The sequence below is a fragment of the Colletes latitarsis genome, chromosome 7 (genome assembly GCF_051014445.1).
Source record: "Colletes latitarsis isolate SP2378_abdomen chromosome 7, iyColLati1, whole genome shotgun sequence".
In the NCBI taxonomy this organism is placed as follows: Eukaryota; Metazoa; Arthropoda; class Insecta; order Hymenoptera; family Colletidae; genus Colletes; species Colletes latitarsis.
Window position 1 is genome coordinate 2,311,893 of NC_135140.1, and position 21,542 is coordinate 2,333,434.

A 21,542-nucleotide genomic window follows, 5' to 3' on the forward strand; every position below is an offset into this window, starting at 1 on the left:
CGTTGATTGCTTGTTTAAACATTAAAATCCTTCAATCTGTTCAGAAGTTATGACGTTTTAAAGATACGTATTTTCAGGGAAGCATTTCTGGCCTCACATTAGATTTTCGGTTAAGAATTTTTTTCTTGAAAGTGCGTAGGATTTCGGGGTATGTGTATCCACCAAAAATGATTGTAATTGACCCCCGCAACCGAAAATAATTTTTCCAGAACGATTTGAAATTTTTGAATTCAATTGTTAATAACTTTTTATTGAAGCCTCAATCAACAAATTGGTATACTTGATTTTCGTCTTATTTTGGCCTCTAGAATCTCCCATTAAAATGTTTCTCAGGGGTGGCCGAACACCCTGTATATTGATTTTACCGTGTAAAATCATCATTTCAATGGTCTTCGAAAAGAAGGAACTAGAAAAATATTTTTCACAAAAGCGTACATAACTTTCGAAACGTAAATGATCGTTATCTACTTGACTGATATTTCACCTACTTCTCGTATGTGCTCCTGGAAAAGTTATCTCCCTTGTATCCTTGAAAATATCTAAACAACAACTACAACATTAAAATTATCATTTATGAAAACGATGGATGTTTTTCATTAGAAATGAAAGTTTACATAGACTAATTACTAGTGTCGTTCCACTGCATTTAAAGGACGTCGGGTCATCGTTTTCGACAATCTTTTCGATCTATGGTAAAAAGTTCTAGATACTATTATATTTTTTTTCAGAAATAACTAACAGCAAATCTTTCAGAGTTTGCAAGCATACACTTTGATAAAATAAAAATTATTTCTTTAATCTAAGCCAAGAAATTATAGCGTATTATGCTGTATTTAAAATTAATTTAATCAACATACTTTTGATCCAATATGATATGAATTCGAAGGACGCCAACTTCTGATCACACATCTATGCGTTCCGTCGACGAACACGTACCTAATATACATATATTCAATTATTCATAATTTCAACTACCACCTTTTAAGAAAAGAAAACAATATTCTACATATACTATATTTAAAAAATAATTCCATCATTTTTCATTGCTTTAAGCTAAACGAATTTAATCAGAAAATATTTGCAAGAAAACTGCAAATACAAACAATAATTGTATGTTCTAAAAGTAGCGATTGATGTAGTTTTATTTAAAAAGAAGCAAAGCTGAATACAAGAAACTAATAGCAATTTGTTTTTGAATAGTAAATAGATATGTCGATTGATTGTATAATATATCTACGATTTGAATATCTAATTGCATACCTGCGGCTTGTTTTTAATTATGGAAACTGCGCGCATAGGAGAAGGAAAGTAAAGCGCGGAGTCATAAATAATTTTGCAATTCAGTAAATGAACGAATGGGAATGGAAGTGTATAATTTTTCGAAAATAGATATAAAATTTAAATACTAGCTTTCAGTATATATTTAGAAAGAAAGAAATATTCTTTTTTTCTTTTGGAAATTAGATGAAATTATTTTTTATTAATATTTTCAAAAATTCAATTATTCGACGCAAAGTGTATTTCAATGATTTGAAACGACCATACGCCGAAACATGATAGTTTTCCACCGTAATATTTAAACCGTACTCGTGACGAAACTGTGTACCTAATATGTTAGTTTTCGTGATGGAAGACTAATCGTGCTAATATTCGTAAGAAACGATGAAATGTGTTGTTTTACTTGGCACACTAAACAAACGTTGTTCTTCGTAAGAAAATTCTAATGCACCACCACTTTTCATAACGCAGATCGGTGTTTAGTGCCTTCGTGGAAATATATTTAAATAGTACATTGAAAAATTGTTAAGAAAAAATGTTTCCTTGACCGTCGGTTGAAATTTCGCGCAGTTACAATTCGATCGCAATTTCAAATATTATTTCCTGGCCAAACATGGAAATTAACCCCTTAACGTTCATGCTCGAGTCTGACTGCTTTGAAAAACGATATTTGTTTAATCTAATGGTTTAAGGGATGATAATATTTGTTTTCTTTCAAATTATACGTTGAATACAACATTGTAAGTAACAAAAACCGCATTTTTAGAAACAAATCCAATAAAGAAAACTGATCGTTCTTGGTTAACCCGAAAAATATGAGCGTTAAGGGGTTAAAATTTAAACGTGCCGCTGCGATATAGTATTTATTTTAAAGTAACGTTTTAACGGATTATGACCGAACCGTGATTCGACTGAATAGATTCACGTTGTTGCGTATCGTTTGTTATCGTTGACAAAGAATGTTGAAAAACATTTAAAAGTTCATTCGATCGGGGAAGAAACTGCATTGAAAAATCGTATTTTACTTACTTCTGAGTCACTGCGATAAAATCGATCAACTGGTCGACCGGTCTTCTCCGAGTTTCGAAGCGTCGATCGCACGTTGTAAACACGCGAAGATCGTAAATGTCATAGAGCCAGCCCGTACTTTGGAAGAGCGCGGGAAACTATCGTAAAAGTTATCAAGAAAAGAATAGCTTTTTCAACGCAAGCGCATTTTCACAGATGCCGACTCGTTTGTCCGAGGAAGTAATGGAAAACAGCGCGAAACGTTCGATAAGGATACTCGTCGGTTCGATGTTAATGCTTCTGTGAGAAAAATTCGAAATTCGAAATCGACCAAGGACACGAACACTTTTACGGACAATTTTCAAACACATCGACTTGCTCTCTCGACTAAATTCCAATCCACTAATGCACGATTCTTGACGATACTTGGAGCTTTAAAGCACCCTCGCAAGAATTTCGAAACGGTGAACGGCGGAATGTTTTAGTGTCTTGCTGCGACTTCTCGACACGAAAGATATCGAAACGAAAATGTTGCCGGCTGGTAAAACGGTGATAAGTTTTAGTCAACGCCGCGGAGAAGAATCTCTTCGCGTCGATTTCGTTGATCGATAGAGGGTTGGATCACCTCGCGGTCACGCGACGTCGTTGGTATCGTTCGGTTGGTAGTTCGACGCGCGGTTCTCGTTTAAATCGTTACGTGTCGTACGTTGCCAGTCAACATTTAATGATTTAACCCGCGAGAGACGGTGCGTGGAAATGAAACGAGTGTCGGAGCATCGAAGCGCTAAAAGCTACCTGCCACCTCCCACTAACTATCACGGTAGTTGCTCGTCGACTATAAACGTTCCCGTACGTTTCCTAGTCTATTGATGACGACGACCGTGAAGGGGGATGCCCTCGTTACTCCGCTCGAGTCGCCGTTAAGGACACGCGATCCTTTAACACTTTAACGCCAGTGTTATTTCAATTGCACCGATAATATTATTATGATACTATAAACGTGTTACTGCGCGGGAGAACGCGATGGCGCACCTCGCATTCTGCCGTTCTTCGTATAATCAACGGAGGAACAAGTATGCTGCATAGCTTCTAAACAGGGTTCGGTTCTTCAAAAACCATCTGTTTTCGCCCAAAACATATGGATTTCTATCCTAAATTTTCCCCACTTATAGATCCACTCTCAAATAATTTTTATTTTCTCCGCGAGAAATTAACAAGTTCGAGTTACTTTTTACTGAATATAGATTTTTTTTTGCAATTTCTGGCAAAAAAAAAAATCAAGCTTTCAAAAAATATATGTATATTTGAGCGACGAATCGGGACTGATAATAAAATATTCAAGAAAGGGTTTCAACGGAACGAAACAACGAAACTTACAGAAAAACAAATCAACGATTCACGATTAAAAATATTTGTATCGCGATGGTGAAAAATCAGTTGGCATAATAAATGTACAGGTGATTAAATTAAAACGGATTCGTTGACGGATAACCTAGACTGATCGATATCGGAAATTAAATCATATTTCCAAACATGACACAGGTGGATGTACACCTAAGGCAATATTGCGTGTTGAAAGATACGAAAAGTAATTTACAGTAAACCTTCCGTTATATGAACCAATTTGAAGTAAAAAGTATTCGCAAAATAGAAAAACAAGTTGTTAACACTTTATACATATGAGCCGTTTATTTTGATAGTGGCGTAAGTGCATTTTCCAAAAAAATCGAGTTAGCTACCTTAATAATTACATTTTTGTATGATCGTTTCATTCTGAAGCAACTTCTTACTAATATATTTAAAATCATTAAGATTTTGTAACACGAAAATTTGCTGGTTAAGGAAGTGATGAAAAAGTTTATTTTAAAAGTGGCGTAAGTCCCATTGTGAGAGTTTCAAATGGATATAGAAAATATTTTTTATTTTGTTGAATAGTGTTATCAAAGTAGCAGTTGAATTATCAATGAGCAATGAATTTGTTGTAAATGCAGAACAGCGCCTGTCCACAGAAAGACAGAAACGCGACTTTTTAAAGACTAAAAAATACTGACGGTGAATGAGTAAATTGGTTTAAAATATGTTGGATGAGATTTTTGAAAAGGTCCATATAAGTTATTCTACAAAACAACAACAAACGAGGATGCACCATTCAAAACATTTACTATTGCAACGGGGAAGCCCGAAAAACTTTAATAATATCAAGTTGACACCACTATACAAAAAAAACGAGACCACTCACAAGCCTAAAATACAAGGACTTAATGGATTTATTACATTATACAGGGTGTTCGACCACCCCTGGGAAAAATTGTAATGGGGGCTTCTGGAGGCCAAAATAAGACGAAAATCAAGAATACCAATTTGTTGATGGAAGCTTCGTTAAAAAGTTATTAACGTTTAAAGATCCGCCAGTACTGAATTTTTTTCTCGAAAATGCGCTAAGATTTCGGGGGTATGTCTATTCACCAAAAATGATTGTAATTGACTCCCGCAACCGAATATAATTTTTCCAAAATGATTTGAAATTTTTTTTTTCCGTCGAAAAATTTCACACCTTCCCGAATTTTTTTCTAAAAAGTGGGTAGGATTTCTCGGGTATGTCTATTCACCAAAAATGATTGTAATTGACCCCCACAACCGAAAATAATTTTTCCAGAACGATTTGAAATTTTTTTTTTCGTCGAAAAATTTAGGCATCTAATTAGTATTTCGGTAAGGAATTTTTTTCTCGAAATTGCGTAAGATTTCAAGGGTATGTGTAACGACCAAAAATGCTTGTAATTGACCCCCGCAAACGAAAATAATTTTTTTAGAATAATTTGACAATTTTTTTTTTCACCGAGAAATTTCAGCACCTACTCGATTTTTTTTTTCGAAAGTGAATGGGATTTCGAAGGTATGTGTGATGACCAAAAATGATTGTAATTGACGCCAGCAACCGAAAATAATTTTTCCAGAACTGGAGAAGGCTGAGTAATAATTAATAAAACAATATTAATTTTTAATGTAAAAATTATTTAACCAAGAATAAAAGTTGAATATTTTTTTGATTTTATACCATAAAAGTGTACACATTTATTTTTATTTCAAGGGTTTATTTTCCTATGGAATTGTGCTTTCTTAAGAACTGAAAACGTCATTTCATTGATTTTGAAAGTGGCGTAAGTCCAATCATAGCCATCAAAAACATATTATTTCTTAAACAATGTTAATTATGCCAATTGTGATGATAAATTTGACACTCTTAGAAACCCAAAAACATTATTCTACTATATCATCTGTTACCCATATTTTTAAATTTAATCCAACGCAAACCCTTCAATATCTCGAGTCGAACATAAATGGACTTACGCCACTTTCAAAATAAACTGCTCATATACGATACTTCGATACGATTTCGAAATAACACCATTATTTCATGAAGTATTTCATATGGAAAATGAATTAATATAATTCCATGCTTGTTAAGGAGGTATTCTATTGTTAACGTGATTTTAGGTCCTGTTTGACAATTCTTTACACATATTCATTGACATTTGTGAAATATGTATAAACTTTTTCAATGTAAGATATTAATAATAATTTTTGCGCGTTCTGGAACGTAGTAAAACAAAAAAAATGTCGTTTTATGGTTTCCATAGTTTCAGCCATTCTACAGATATGAAATGAAAAATGAAAATACATTCTCAATTGTTTGACTGTAGCAGTTACGAAAATAAAAATAAAAAGTCAATAATGACAAAAAAATGAGAACATTTTGAAATTTAATTGTTAAAAGATTTTTGGAAATTGGATTTCCACAATCATGCACAAATCATATTCTTCAAGGAAATGTAACAAACAATCGATTTTATCGAAGATTTGCGATAGAATAGATAATAGAGTAAAATAGCCCTTTAAGGGAGTATTGCTGTCCAGACTGTAATATCATCGGCCTTTCTTTGTGATTTTTTTTTTAACGACAGGTAGGTTGCTTTGTAGTGACATTTTGCAGATATATTTATTCGTCTTATAGGTATGTACAGTATTTTTTTCATTAAAAAATATTAAAAATTGCAAGAGTTATAGCTTCTTGTTTTAAAAAACGCATTTAAACTGGCTTACATGATATTTCAAGATCTAGCAAACCGATTGACTTCAAATTTGGAGAGAATATTCAGCAGACATGCCTTTATAGCTGGAACTAGAGATTTTAAAAAATATTGAATTTTACTATTTTTTTTGATACGCCGAAGACAAAAGAACAATTAACAAATAGAAATTCGAAACTTGAAGCGTCGCCATTTCTTTATTTACCAGGATTTTGACTTCTCCCTAGTTCCTGCTATAACTACAACCTTCCTTATGAAGATACTTTAACCCCCTCTGTTTCAAATTATCTGGAATCCTGGAAGCCATTGGAGCACCTTTTCCAAAAGAGCCATTAAATAAGAAGTTATAATTCCCACGATTTTTAATATTTTTCCATAAAAAAAATATTGTACATACTTATAAGATGAATGAATATATCTACAAAGTCTCAGTACAAAACAGCCTACTTATCATTAAAAAAAAATCACAAAAAGGGCCGTGAAATTGACAGTCTAGACAGCTATATCTTCTTAAGCGATGGAATGTCCGATCGAAGACCTCGTTGAATAAATCATATTCTTTATAGATAGAAATTTAGAATTACGTGAATTACCGCACGTCTTACCACACAAATCACCGCTTACGTAGACCATCTTTTACTGGGACATTCTACATATATCGTAATGGCCGTATTACCAGTTGCCACTGCCGGCAGTCAGAAAATATAAATGGCGTAGTAATATCATAATCGTCCGTGCTCAAAGTGCTAAATCGGTGTTTCTTACGAATCGCCGACTCTCTTCCTTCTGTTGGTCGCGTAGAAATGAATTACGTTTCTAACTCATTCTACGAGAGTCCGCGATTGATTTATGATCTTGTAATTACGATCGTACACAACGATATAATAATTAATGAAGCTACTACTACGGTCAATTAACGAGAGGAACGGTTTCTCGCAGATATATTTTATGCTACATTTGAAACCAATGAAATATTCATTTTTTATTATCTGCCATAATCCTCTGTTTGTATACAAAGATAATTGCAAAATGCCCGACAAATGAAGCAAATCGTTTGTTACTCGGAACTACGATACATGTACGCACGAGATAAACAAGTGTGCTGTAATTTAAACGGAATCGATGAAACTTTGATCGCGTCGTTATTATTTCCATAATCGGCAGCGATAAAAAAGAAAAAGGAACTTGCACGACCGTTGTAATCTTTTATTGCCAGTCGCTAAGACGTCGAAGTATTAAGACAGATACCCGGCAGCGGATTCGTCGTTACTTGACCTATTAATTTGCGAGACAAGAGACAAAGTGTGACCGACGATGGCGGGAAACTGAGATTCCTCGTGTAAGGTAATATGAAAAATGGAAATACATATATGACGACCTCGGCGTCACTGGAGCAAGGCTTATTCCATCTGTGCTCGAAGGACCGTGACAATTTCTACCACTATCTTTTCCTTCTAAACACTTAATGGTTGCCGTACAAACTTTATTAGCAACGATTATAATATACGTATAAAAAAAAAAAACAATCTCGCGGGAGAAAGATGTAATTTAAACATTCACATCGATTGAAAAAGTGGTCAAACGTTTGCGTTCACCCTCGAAATTTGTATATTTTACCCCTTAAAATATTTATTAAGGGATACAAGTTCGTCCAGAATCTTTCATAATCGAATCACCGGTGAAATTGAACTTTCGTAGCAGAATTAAAGCGTTAATATGGAGACTGAACTCTGAACAGAAAATAATGTACAAGTTAGAAGTTTACTGAATAACTTTTATTTAAAAAAGTTTACCGTTTCATTCGATTAAAAGTGGTTTCAACCAGTTACGTCGCGAAGACTCCGAGAATAATACGATGCTCTAGATCCGATGTCCACGCATGGCGATCCTGGATCTTTAATTACTTTGAATTCGCGCGGACCGCTTTGCTCGATGCGCGGAAAAATTATCGTCAATATACTGGGTGTGCCAGAACTTAACCGATTAATCTTACATACACGTTTGCCAGGTCATTCGAAGCAAAAAAGAGACAACAAATTTTGAAGAGTTTCGAACGAGTCCCTTCCCTATGAAATATCGTTTCCTGTTTCCGATTTACACGCGATTATATTAGAAAAACAAAACACGATTTGTGCCAACGCTTTTATTCAGCAACAAAACAAACAGAAGAAAAGAAAATCAGGCATAAACTATCTCCAGAAATGAGTTCTCATATTTTCTTAAATTAAAGATGCGTTCTAATGGATACTAACATTATCTATCTAATAAATTTAATGTAATTCAAATATTAGAAAATAAAAATAAATTTCTGTAGATTTTATGTATAGATATATCAAGAATTATAATAATTTCAACGATGTGATTGGAACGTCGTCTTGGGGTATATACGAAGTGCTCGGTCACCACTGGGAAAAATTTTAATGGGAGATTCTAGAGGTCAAAATAAGACGAAAATCGAGAATATCAATTTCTTGGCTGAGACTTCGTTAAAAAGTTATTAAAAAATTACAAATCATTCTAAAAAAATTATTTTTGGTTGTGGAGGTCAATTACAATCATTTTTGGTCATTACATATACCCCCAAAATCCTACCCATTTTCGAGAAAAAAATTCTTTAGTGAAATTCTAATGTGAGGCCAGAAATGCTTCCCTGAAATTTCATGCAAATCTTTAAAACGTCATAACTTCTGAATGGATTGGAGGATTTTAATGCTTCAAACGGCAAACAACGCGTATTTTGGCGAAGAATATGTAGAAATTCAAAGAATATTCAAAAAGTTGTCTCTTAACCCCGTAAAGTGAGAAAAACCCCACAAAAATGGTTCAATTTTTCAAACAGCCATAACTCCTACAATAGTGAATATAGTTCAATGAAACTTTTTTCTGAAGTAGAGCTCATAGGTACCTATAAAAAAGTAGTAAACAACTTTTCTGTAGGGCGTCATACAAAATTACTAAAAATCAAAAACGAATTTTTAACAAAAGTCGACAGGGGGTAAATTTTTCGGCGAAAACAAAAATTTCGAATCGTTCTGGAAAAATTATTTTCAGTTGTAGGAGTCAATTACAATTATTTTTGGTGAATACATATAGCCTCGAAATGCTACTCACTTTCGAGAGAAAAAATTCAGAAAGGTGGACAAATTTTTCAACGAAATTAAAAACTTTCACATCCTTTTGGAAAAATTATTTTCGGCTGCAGGGGTCAATTGTAATCATTTTTCGTCAATAGACATACCCTCGAAATCTTACTCAGTTTCGAGGAAAAAATTCCTTACTGAAAATATAATTTCAGGCCAGAAATGTCACTATGAAAATTTCTTGTGTATCTTTAAAACGTCATAACTTCTGAACGGATTGGATGATTTTAATGCTTCAAACGGCAAACTACGCGTATTTAAGTAAAGAATACGTAGAAATTGTAAAAAAATTCGAAAAGTTGGTCCTTAATGACGGAAAATGGGAAAAACCGCATAAAAATGGTCCAATTTTCAAACAGCCATAACTCCCACAATAGTAAAGGTATCTCATTGAAATTTATTTGCGAAGTAAAGCTCATAGGTATCTACAAAAACATATTAGACAACTTTTCTGTAGGATGTCAAGCGAAATTACTAAAAATCAAAAACGAATTTTTAAAAAAAATCGACGGGGGTTGGATGCCTAAATTTTTCGACGAAAAAAAAATTTCAAATCGTTCTGGAAAAATTATTTTCAATTGTGGAGGTCAATTACAATCATTTTTGGTCAATAGACATAACCCTAAAATCCTACCCATTTTCGAGAAAAAAATTTAGTACGGGCGGTACTGTAAACGTTAATAACTTCTTAACGAAGCCTCCATCAACAAATTGGTATTGTTGATTTTCGTCTTATTTTAGCTTCTAGAATCACCCATTGCTGTAGAAAAACGTACGTAAAATGAAAATACCGTCGCGTCATTGCAAACACATAATGTGTATAACATTTTTTGTTCGGTTATCTCTGAGAACATTCTGTACAATCATTCGCGATCCGAACAACATGTTTGTATTAACGAACGTTCTCCAATGTTAAGTTATACAACGCAACGTTCTTGAATGCGACGATGGACACGATTCTCGACTCGCTAATAAAACATTTAAACGTCGCAAAGATCGTATTTCCCGATCCGTATGAACGATTCGGTTATAGTTTTTGCTCGGTACATCGATGAAAGGTTTAAGAATGTAACGAAACAATAGGCCGCGGGGCGGCCAGCATTAAACTGTTCAATTCGCGATAGCTCAATTACGTTGCTCGTAACAAGCAACGCGGAACGATGGATACGACAAGCAATTGCCTCAGTTTCGCAAACGAAAGACGAGCGAGTGTTTGTTCATTTCTGCCTCCAAGCGTTACAACAAGGTAATAAAAAGACAAACTGTGAACAGCATCAAGGTCTTTAATTCGTGAAGACATCGGTTACATATGTAATAAAATAGAACATAAAAGATAATGCACAATTGCCTTCTCGGCGTTCACAAAGGCGTCTTTGCAACCTTCGATCGACAATTCTGAATAGATCTGGCAAGCAAGAACAGCGTCTGTCCTCTTTCGCCGTCATCCCTTAAAACAACGTAATTAATTGAAAAACAGAGGTAAACGCCGACAAATCCTTTGGTAAGGGGCAATTTCTCTATATCATTCGCAGAAAACAATGGGAGAGAATGTCAGATTTCAACTATACGTATAGACACGGTTACAAATACATTTGGAGATTCTCGTACGTTAATTACAAGAAACTTTATAGAAAGATAGAATAAACGGCAACGTATCCGTTCGTTCGTAAAATATTCGAATAATCGTCGTAAGAATGTTAGCGGTTTCGACGTGAACCTCGAATAAACTAAATAAAGTCGTAGATTTTTTTTTTTTCTCAAACACGATAACAAGAAGTGAAACGGGATAAATTCGCGATGATTCGCGGTCAGAATTGTTTACAAGAATATGTATATTGTACGAATAGTTTCTCTCGAATTCGAAAGTTGTTGCTCTTTGCGCGCGATAAGAAGAAAAATCAACTGCTCGGTAGTAAGAATTCCAGCGAAATCGACGATAAAAATACTATAAATACAGCGGCGTGATTCGTGGACTCGTGACACCTACGAAACCATATTTCTTAGAAAAGAAACACAGGCGCGTAAAAATAAGACGTGAACTTCGACTAAAGTTTTGTCTCCATTAATCGAATAGATCCGTTGGAATTGCATTCGCAAACGTTTCCCTGTAATAGGTCCGCAACCCCGAGTTGCGTTACGACAGAATGTCGTGGATCGTTCTCGTTCAAGCGCGATCGAAACACGGGGAAGAATAGAATCGAGCAAAACGGAAGATAGAATACAAGTACGATATAACAAGTAATCAGAGAATATACTACAAACTAAATACGTAAAGAAAAGCATAGACTTACGGTGTGCGGCTTGCCAAGTCCTGAGAAGTTGCCCGAATTGGGGAACAACCGAGGAGCAACGGGTGAGCGCAAACCTTATATAGGGGAGGCCACGAGGCACCAATAACCCCCCACTCTTGGCTTTGTAGAACCCACACGTAGGCACTTGTACATCTGTCTCTGTACAGCAGATCGACGTAGAACCGACGCGAATGTGCAACGGGATCCTCGAAACCGAGAAACAATCGTTTCGTCGACGATCTGCGTATCGTTATTGGGCCCAGAGGTCTTCCGGTATTCCGGTTTCTTCATTGAGCAACACAACCACGTGTTTCCGATGCGAACGTCAGCACATGGGACCGCAGAATTTCGCGATTCAGAATTATGCAACGACGTCGCGCGAACGATATCGAGAGAGTCGAGTCAGTTGTTGGACGCCGACTAGATAACATTTCTCAACGTATGCGACGTTTCATCGAACACAATAGTATTTTTTCAATATTCAAATTAATATCTTTCTACGATAAGAGGTCCTATTTAATCAAATTACGTGCATTTCAGTTTAGGTATTTACTTATTTACCATAGACATATTCATGTTTTGTAAAAGAATATGTTTCCTTAAAACATGTTTCGCGCGTAAAAAGGATTTCTTTGATTACAAATAAAATGTCGACATTTAATAGATGGTTCTATTGTTTTCGTCCTTCGTTTAACTTCCAAGAATTGTAAACAAGGTACTAATATTTATCTTACTTAAAGGTTTTTAGAAACAGAACCTTCCACACAGGGGACGATTTGTGTATCGTACCTTATACATAGACTGTAAATTGATGTATTATAATAATGATCTATGCCGCGAAGCTAGTTAAAATTAAGCGAAAATACATCGGCAATTAGACGGCAGGAGCATCAATCGTGTAAATTTATCAAGTTTAAAGAGGTGTGTCGACACATGTCGGCGGAAACGTGATAATAGAGAGAGTGTTTGCAGAAAATCTTAAGGCGGCTTAACCAGCGCCAAAGTGGAACTAGAATTTTGCTCACACGTTGTGCAATTGCGCGCCAATAACCTAGGAAATCCCCCACACACAACAAACAAAAAAAATACCAATAAATTCGATGTTTACGATATCCATTATTTCGTTTCGGCTGCGAAACGCTTCTGTATCTTCGCGTTTATCTTTTCCATTCGTGCGTGAAAGAAACCGCGCGAGCAACCGTTAATTGGACCATTTAATTTCGTCGCTTCGGTTGTCAAACAATTTTAAAAAATTCCTTGTGGCATAATCTAACAGTAGTTCTGAGAAATTTTTTTCAATTAAGGGGTTAGGTAACTAAAATTTTGAAAAATTCGATATTTTGTTTTTTGGCTTAAATAATAGTTTGAAGCCTTAAAATCATTATGCGAAAGGTCCAAGTGTCGGAACAATGTTTTTGCTGAAAATTTAGAGCCTCAAACAATGACGTATATCTGCTTATATCAGCGTATATCAAACTTTAAATGCATTTTCCTCGGAACTACGTTCTACAAAACGGTGTGCAGAATTACTCCAGTTCTAATTAATCAATTGCTTTGAAAATTTACAGTTATCTTTATTATTATATTTATTAAGCATTGACGATCCGTTTCTTTAAAAATTGTCTAATAATTCTGCAAAATATTAGTAATAAAAACTCGACTTTTGATCAAATTCGCTTTTAGGTTTCAAATATCTGCCATATTGTTCATTTTTATACAAATTGAAATGTTTCATCGTCAATGCTAAGAACTTTTATCATAGTTAATGGAATATTTCGGTTTTTGTTGTAGACAGCAACCATTTTACCATAATCCTGTACACCAGTTAGGCATCAAAAAATGAAGTGGTTCGGGAACATGGCGCTGTGTAGGATTAATTATAAATATTTTTTAAACATTGCCAAAGGTTTTTTTCAATATTTTTTATACCTAAATACAGTGCAAAGTCTCAGCATAATTGACTGCTTACTTTTTCTTCATTGTAGCTTAAAAAATTGCCTTGTTTTCCATACCACTAGAGTAACCTAACCCCTTAAGATTAAAATGCATCGAAATCAGCAATCAAATGGTAAAAATATATTTTTGAACTTTCCGTAGCTCTCCTCAATTCCTCTAAAATCCTGGAATATGTATGTATGTAACATTGTTCCCACGTGTTCGTGTGTAAAACATTTCTTCCGTTAAGGGAGTATTGCTGTCCAGACTGTCATTTCTTCGGCCTACTTTTGTGATTTTTTTTTAACGATAGGTAAGTTGTTTTGTAGTGACATTTTGCAGATATATTTATTTGTCTTATAGGTATGTACAGTATTTTTTTCATAAAAAAATATTAAAAATTGCGAGAGTTATAGCTTCTTGTTTAAAAAAACGCATTTAAACTGGCTTACATGATATTTCAAGATCTAGCAAACCGATTTACTTCAAATTTGGAGAGAATATTCAGCAGACATGCCTTTATAGCTGGAACTAGAGATTTAAAAAAATATTGAATTTTACTATTTTTTTTAATACGCTGAAGACAAAAGAACGATTAACAAATAGAAATTCGAAACTTGAAGCGTCGCCATTTCTTTATTTACCAGGATTTTGACTTCTCCCTAGTTCCTGCTATAACTACAACCTTCCTTATGAAGATACTTTAACCCCCTCTGTTTCAAATTATCTGGAATCCTGGAAGCCATTGGAGCACCTTTTCCAAAGGAGCCATTAAATAAGAAGTTATAATTCCCACGATTTTTAATATTTTTCCATGAAAAAAATATTGTACGTGCTTATAAGATGAATAAATATATCTACAAAGTCTCAGTACAAAACAGCCTATCTATCATTAAAAAAAAAATCACAAAAAAGGCCGTGAAATTGACAGTCTAGACAGCAATACCTCCTTAAGTGCTTTTATTGTTGGATATCGAAGAAATTGAAATAGTATGTATGTTTACTTGGAATAGAATCGGTACACTAAATTTGACTTGTTCGCGACCGTGGAGAAGAATGACGTCAGCGTGTGTCGGTGATGCAACGCTAATAGGATAGTAAAATTTCTTCTATTTATGGTTATTTTTCAGCGATTTAAAATTTTACATTCAGAACATTACGAGTAATCAAGAGAAACCACTGAATATTATCATTTGCGATTGATACGATCTCCAGTTTTTATCTTAGTGTGCGTTCCAGGTAAAACTGAGTCATTCTTTTGTAAATTACTATACCATGCAAATCTACTTTGAAAGCATAGACCGTATAATTGATTGTACACACCGTCTTTAAAAGTCGATTTTAAAAATACTGCGCCTGCACGAATATAAGAAATTCCAGGCTTGCACATCGGGTACATAAAATTTTTTCTCGTTTGTACGTTTCCGGGTTGAAGCCACAAGGTCACCTCGGTTCTAATTAACACTGAAAAGAGACCTGCAACTCGTCTAAACCACCGCTAATTAGTAGTTTGATTATAGAAAAGAGAGAAATTTATACTATAAGAACAGAGTTAAATTTCTTTTTGCGGTAGTATTCTACCTTATTGCTTTCTTACGATGAACGAAAGTATGTGTTATTTTGTTGTTATTTAGATTAAATCGAGTCCCCTTTAGTTTTTTATTGGTTACAATTACGTATAATATTCTTTAAGAGTATAGAAAACGCTACTCTAGCATACATGACTACACCATGTTTTAAGTACATGCCGAGATTGTAAAACTCGACATCGTATTTATAATTTTATTAGTCTCGCGACAACCTGTTTAACCTATATTTCCTTCAACAACGTCGACTGTTCGTAAGATTACCTATACTTTTCTGCATCCTCGCATTGTTATCGCGGAGAACCTTTGCGAACGAATTAAATTGTACGTAGTATGTATCCAGACGCCCCGAGATACGCGTGTATTCCAACGCTCCGCATTAATATACGCAATGATATACGACTGTCATGTAATCGATTGTCTTGCCGCGCAATGATTGTCTCGATTCGCCTCTGTTTTGCTCGTTACCATGGCTTTTGGAATTCTCCTCGCGATAAAACGATTCAACGTTACATTAAACCGCCGCTTTTCCTTTCATCTCGATTTTATTTCAATCCAGCCAACTACAAATGCCCCCAAAAGGCTACCTTACGTATTTATTTGTGTATTTTACTATAACGTACAACAATTTTCAAATAAATTCTGATATATTAGAACAAAATATATAAGTGATAAAGAAATATACATAATTATTTAGAATGTATAAAGTACGAGATTACAACTGAATACAACTATATAGATTACACCTAAAAGTAGAATAAAATAAAACAAATTAACAAGGTGATTATGCAGTAATGAGAGCGAGAGTATTAATAAGAACATGATACATAACAAGTAGAACAATAATACAATTGAAAAAAAAAGATTTTTATTAACGTTTCTCTGGGGAATCTTCCGTTAATTTAAAACGAATAACTTCCCGCGTCCGTCCGTAGTTCTCGATTATCCGCTGGGTCCCGATCGATTCAGCTTCCTACAATACCGACCGAACCGGTTGATCCTTGCTGCATTTGAGATACTCGAAATGTTCCGAATATTCGTACGAGTAAGGTACTGGAACAGCTCTGATTAGCGTTCCGGAAACACGAGAACGAACACGCGAACATCCAACGCGTTTCACGCGTCTCGATACATCATTTTGCATTCGTAAATGCACGCGTGTGTTCTAACAAATACATACGCGTGAAAGCAATGCGAATCACGCTCGTGCACTGTCTTGCGCGTTTGCTATAGCGTGCTCTGCTTGCACGTAGTGACTCATCGAGCGTACTGACGTCACCAACATGCTCGGAGGGGCAATCAACCGGCAAGCAGCATAAAAATATTGCGGATCACGCGTCGCGTAGTGCACGGTTGTACAGTTGCGTGGGTGGATGCTTGAAGCTGAATGGAGGTCGGATAAACACACGATCTTGTCAAGCTCCGGTACAACAATGTTTTTTTACATTTTGCCCTAACAATTCTATTTCGTAACGAATAATTACTAACATTTATTAAATAATCTCAATAATGTTGTGTTCAGTCTTACTTTAATCAGAAAAATGTCACAAGCATGAGAGTGAAACAGCCAAACGATGAAGTTCGACAGTCCTGGCCTAATTCAACAACTGTACGATACAACTATAATCGATGAAATATTAGTAAATATAGTATTTATAACCATCAAGGAGCTAATTATAATATGAAATTCCAAAGAAATTCGTTCTTCAATAGTTGTATACAGGGTGTGCGGCCACCCCTGGTAAAAATTTTAATGGGGGATTCTAGAGGCCAAAATAAGACAAAAGTCAAGAATACCAATTTGTTGATGGAGGCTTCGTTAAAAAGTTATTAACGTTTAAAGTTCCGCCCGTACTGAATTTTTTTCTCGAAAATGCGCAAGATTTCGGGGTTATGTCTATTCACCAAAAATGATTGTAATTGACCTCCACAACCGACAATAATTTTTCCAAAACGATTTGAAATTTTTTTTTCCGTCCAAAAATTTCACACCTACTCGAATTTTTTTCTAGAAAGTGGGTACGATTTCAGGGGTATGTCTATTCACCAAAAATGATTATAATTGACCCCTGCAATCGAAAATAATTTTTCCAGAACGATTTGAAACTTTTCAATTTCGCCGAACAATTTAGGCACCTACCTTTGTCGATTTTCCTTAAAAATTCGTTTTTTATTTTTAATAATTTCGTTTGACGTCCTACAGAAAAGTTGTCTAATACTTTTTTGTAGGTACCTATGGGCGCTACTTCAGAAAAAAGTTTCATTAATATATATTTACTATTATAGGAGTTATGACTGTTTGAAAACTGGACCATTTTTATGGAGGTTTTCTCATTTTAGGGGGTCAAGGAACAACTTTTCGAATATTTTTATAATTGCTACATATTCTACACTAAAATACGCGGCGTTTGGCTTTTTGAACATTAAAATCGTCCAATCCGTTCAGAAGTTATGGTGTTTTAAAGATTCGCATGCAATTTACATGAAGCATTTTTGGCCTGAAATTATATTTTCGGTAAAGAATTTTTTTCTCGAAAATGGTTAGGATTTCGAGGGTATGTCTATTGACCAAAAATTATTATAATTGGTCCCCGCAATCAAAAATAATTTTTTTAAAACGATTTGAAAGTTTTCAGTCTTGTCAAAAAATTTGTCCACTTACTGAATTTTTTTCTCGTAAATCGTTAGGATTTCGGGGGTATGACTATTCACCAAAAATGATTGCAATTGACCCTCACAACCGAAAATAATTTTTCCAGAAAGATTTGAAATTTTTTCTTTTCGTCGAAAAATTTGGGCACCTAATTAGATTTTCGGTAAGGAATTTTGTTCTCGAAAATGCGTGGGATTTCGGGGGTATTTGTAATGACCAAAAGTGATCGTAATTGACCCCCACAACCGAAAATAATTTTTTCAGAACGATTTGAAATTTTTGTATTTAATTGTTAATAACTTTTTAACGAAGCCTTCATCAACAAATTAGTATTCTTGATTTTCGTCTTATTTTGGCCTCTAGAATGTATCATTGAAATTTTTCCCAGGGGTGGCCGAACACCCTGTATATGATGAATATTATTTAAAAGTTTAAATTAAGCCATGGTATTGCACGATGTTCACGAAATGTGTGCGATTCGCAAACTGTTAATTGACGTTACAAAAAGTTTCAACGTTACGAAGATCGTTCCAAAAGTTTCGAAAATGAGAAGAGCAAATACCAGAACAAAATACAATTTAATAAATTATCTATTTATACTCGTAACTAAATCTTTAAATAGTTAAATAATTTACACAGAACTACATTTGAACTACAAAACAAAGTATTCTCCATCTTGTATTTTATAACTCGAAAATTTAACGTACGACGAATATTTCTCCCTGTCTTGTATCGTTAATATTGTAGCAAATTGAAACTGTACCAAGCAAATAAAAAATCAAACATGGATGGTGATATATGGAATTTAAATTGCTATGATTAACTTTATCATTCACTGTGACATATAATATTTAACTATCTAATATTTTATATTCTTAATTTAGAGAAATTTTGGGATCATTATTTACGTCTCGAAAAGACAAGTGTAAGACGCCTCTCCTAAAAAATGTATATTGTTTGATTTACGTCACTCTTATCGTGAATGAGTGATGTAAGAATTGTGCAATTTATAAGCAGGAGTCAACTGTTTTGTAAACAAAATGAACAGAATAAAGGAAAATCGTAATGGGGAATATTTTCAAGACGCGAGTAATACCTCAGATAAAAGTACTACGATATAAGATAATTATAATAAATAACTGTATTTAAAAAAAACAGAAACAAGTCACAACGCGACAAGAATAATATAGGAAAGTTTCTTGTTTAGAAGATTTTAATGTCTGTGTCTTATTCGAATACAAGTAGAAGTAATTTACTGGAGTCGGCTATATAAATCAATGTGCTCCACTCGTAGAATCCAGTTACGCAGAAAATTTTAAGTAAATCAATTGTGTACGCCTCCAACAATAAATCTGCCCGTTAATGAACCTAAGGGCAAACAGGATTTGGAAATCAGATTGTAAATCTTGAACTTGTTGGTGCGCCAGATATCCGCTGTATTTCCAGCATCGTATACATTTATTTCGTTTTAACTATAATGTTGTAGGCCTTGAATTAATTTTCCACGTTTACATCTAATTTTTGTTTGTTATTTGCACAAATCAAACTTTCGTTTTGCTTTTGTGACATTCATCGCTCAAAAAGACATTAACCCTCTCCTAATAATTTCCACGATAGACTTTATTATAATCTTTCTGTAATAACAAATGAAACTTCTCTCTATCTTACGATATACGAGGTCTGTTCAAAAAATAACCGAACTTTTTTAGTTACAGTTACCGAAAAAAGTATCCATACACCGCAATATATTCAGTTTAACACTAGGTTTACGGTACGCGTCAATTTGACGCATTCAGATTCTAAACTTAACATTATAGGACTCATAAATATTATTTATTTGCAATTTATGTTGAATTGAATTGATGTAATGATATGGATGTATACTCTAATTAAAAAAAATCTGCATTTTAATGCAACTATCAACGTAGCGAATTATAATAAAAATATGCGCAACGAGTGTCCGTAAACCTGGTGTTAAACAATAATAACTCTGATTATAGCTTACAGATAGTATAAATTTGATTATGATTTAAATAAAAATACAACAGACAAATCTCAAATACCGAATGAAGTAAGAAAATCAGCGAGAAAAAAGTATTCATACGTAATATCTATTGGCGAAATATACCAATAAAACTCAAAATGTTGGGAGAATCTCATCTTTCTTTTATTTTTGTTTCTTTTGTTTCATAGCATTTCGTCAATTGTTAACGTGGTTTGTTAAAGAATCATAGTTTGTATCATAATGAGTGCTAAAAATAAGGAAACTACAATAGAGGAAAGAAAAATTGTAATTGAATTATGGAAAAGTGGGAAATCACGTCGCGAGATTGGTGAAATGGTAAAAAGGAGTCATGCTAGTGTACAATATATAGTTAATAAGTACAAAAGTACAGGATTAATTGAAAATATGCGTCGTTCCGAGAGACCGCGTAAGTTAACTGAAAGGGATGAAAGATTTATTATAAAGAAAATAAAAGAAAATCCATTTTAAAGTGCACCTAAAATCGCAGCAGAATTAGAAGCAAGAACTGGTAACAAAATTTGTCCAAAAACGATATCAAACAAACTTAAAGAATCAGGGTATTTCGCACGAGTAGCGAGGAAAACCCCTACGTCAATAAGGTGAATAGAGAAAAAAGACTTAATTTCGCAAAAATTTACATAAATAAATCGTTAGATTTTTGGAAGCAAGTTATTTTTTCAGACGAGAGCAAGTTTAATACTTGGGGTTCAGATGGACGAAAATTAGTGTACAGAAAAAAGGGAGAATCTTTAAGGCCCAAAAATATTAGACCTACAGTCAAACATAGTGGAAGTAGCCTTATGGTATGGGGCTGTATGGCCGCAAATGGCCTGGGAAACTTGCATCTCATTGATGGAATAGTAAATCAATATAAATATTTAGATATTTTAAAATCAAATTTGAAAGACAGCGCACGGAAATTAGGTCTTTCTGATAATTACTATTTTCAGCAAGATAACACTCCCATCCACAAGACTCATTTAATTAGAGAATGGCTTTTATACAATACACTTCACGTTCTGGAAACTCCTCCGCAATCACCGGATATAAATCCAATTGAGCATATATGGCAAGAATTGAAACATCGTTTGCAAAAATATAAAATTTCAAATAAAAATGATTTAACAAATGCTTTGCAAAAGGAATGGCAAAAAATGGAGAGAAATGTAACAAATAATTTAATTGAATTCATGCCCAGGCGATTACAGGCGATTATTGATAATATCGGATATCCTACAAAATATTAATTACTATAAATATGACTGATTCACATACAAACAAAATTCTGTATGAATACTTTTTTCTCGCTGATTTTCTTACTTCATTCGGCATTTGAAATTTATCTGTTGTATTTTTATTTAAGTTACAATAAAATTCATACTATCTGAAAGCTGAGTTAATCCCCTAACTGCATGTGTGCCTTTCATAGTTAACTAGCCTTCTATAATCAAGGTTTTTATTGTTTAAACTGAACGTGTTGCGGTGTATGGACACTTTCTTCGGTAACTGTGTTTGCATATCGTCATAGCAACGA

At 34.2% G+C, this 21,542-nt stretch overlaps 1 protein-coding gene across 4 annotated transcripts in view; it reads right to left on the reverse strand.

Moving 5' to 3' along the window:
• LOC143344138 (synaptic vesicle glycoprotein 2B) overlaps positions 1-21,542 on the reverse strand; it is a 69,057-nt gene that overhangs the window by 39,338 nt on the left and 8,177 nt on the right. The window contains exon 1 of one of the 4 annotated variants that reach the window (XM_076769876.1): positions 18,891-18,909. The exons of 1 other annotated variant lie outside the window; for it this stretch is intronic. The gene's annotated coding sequence lies outside the window, so the exon portion shown is untranslated. Of the gene's footprint in view, positions 1-2,307; positions 3,088-11,808; positions 11,935-18,890; positions 18,910-21,542 lie in introns of those variants that run through there. 2 more of the 4 variants (XM_076769873.1, XM_076769874.1) reach the window with 2 other exon arrangements.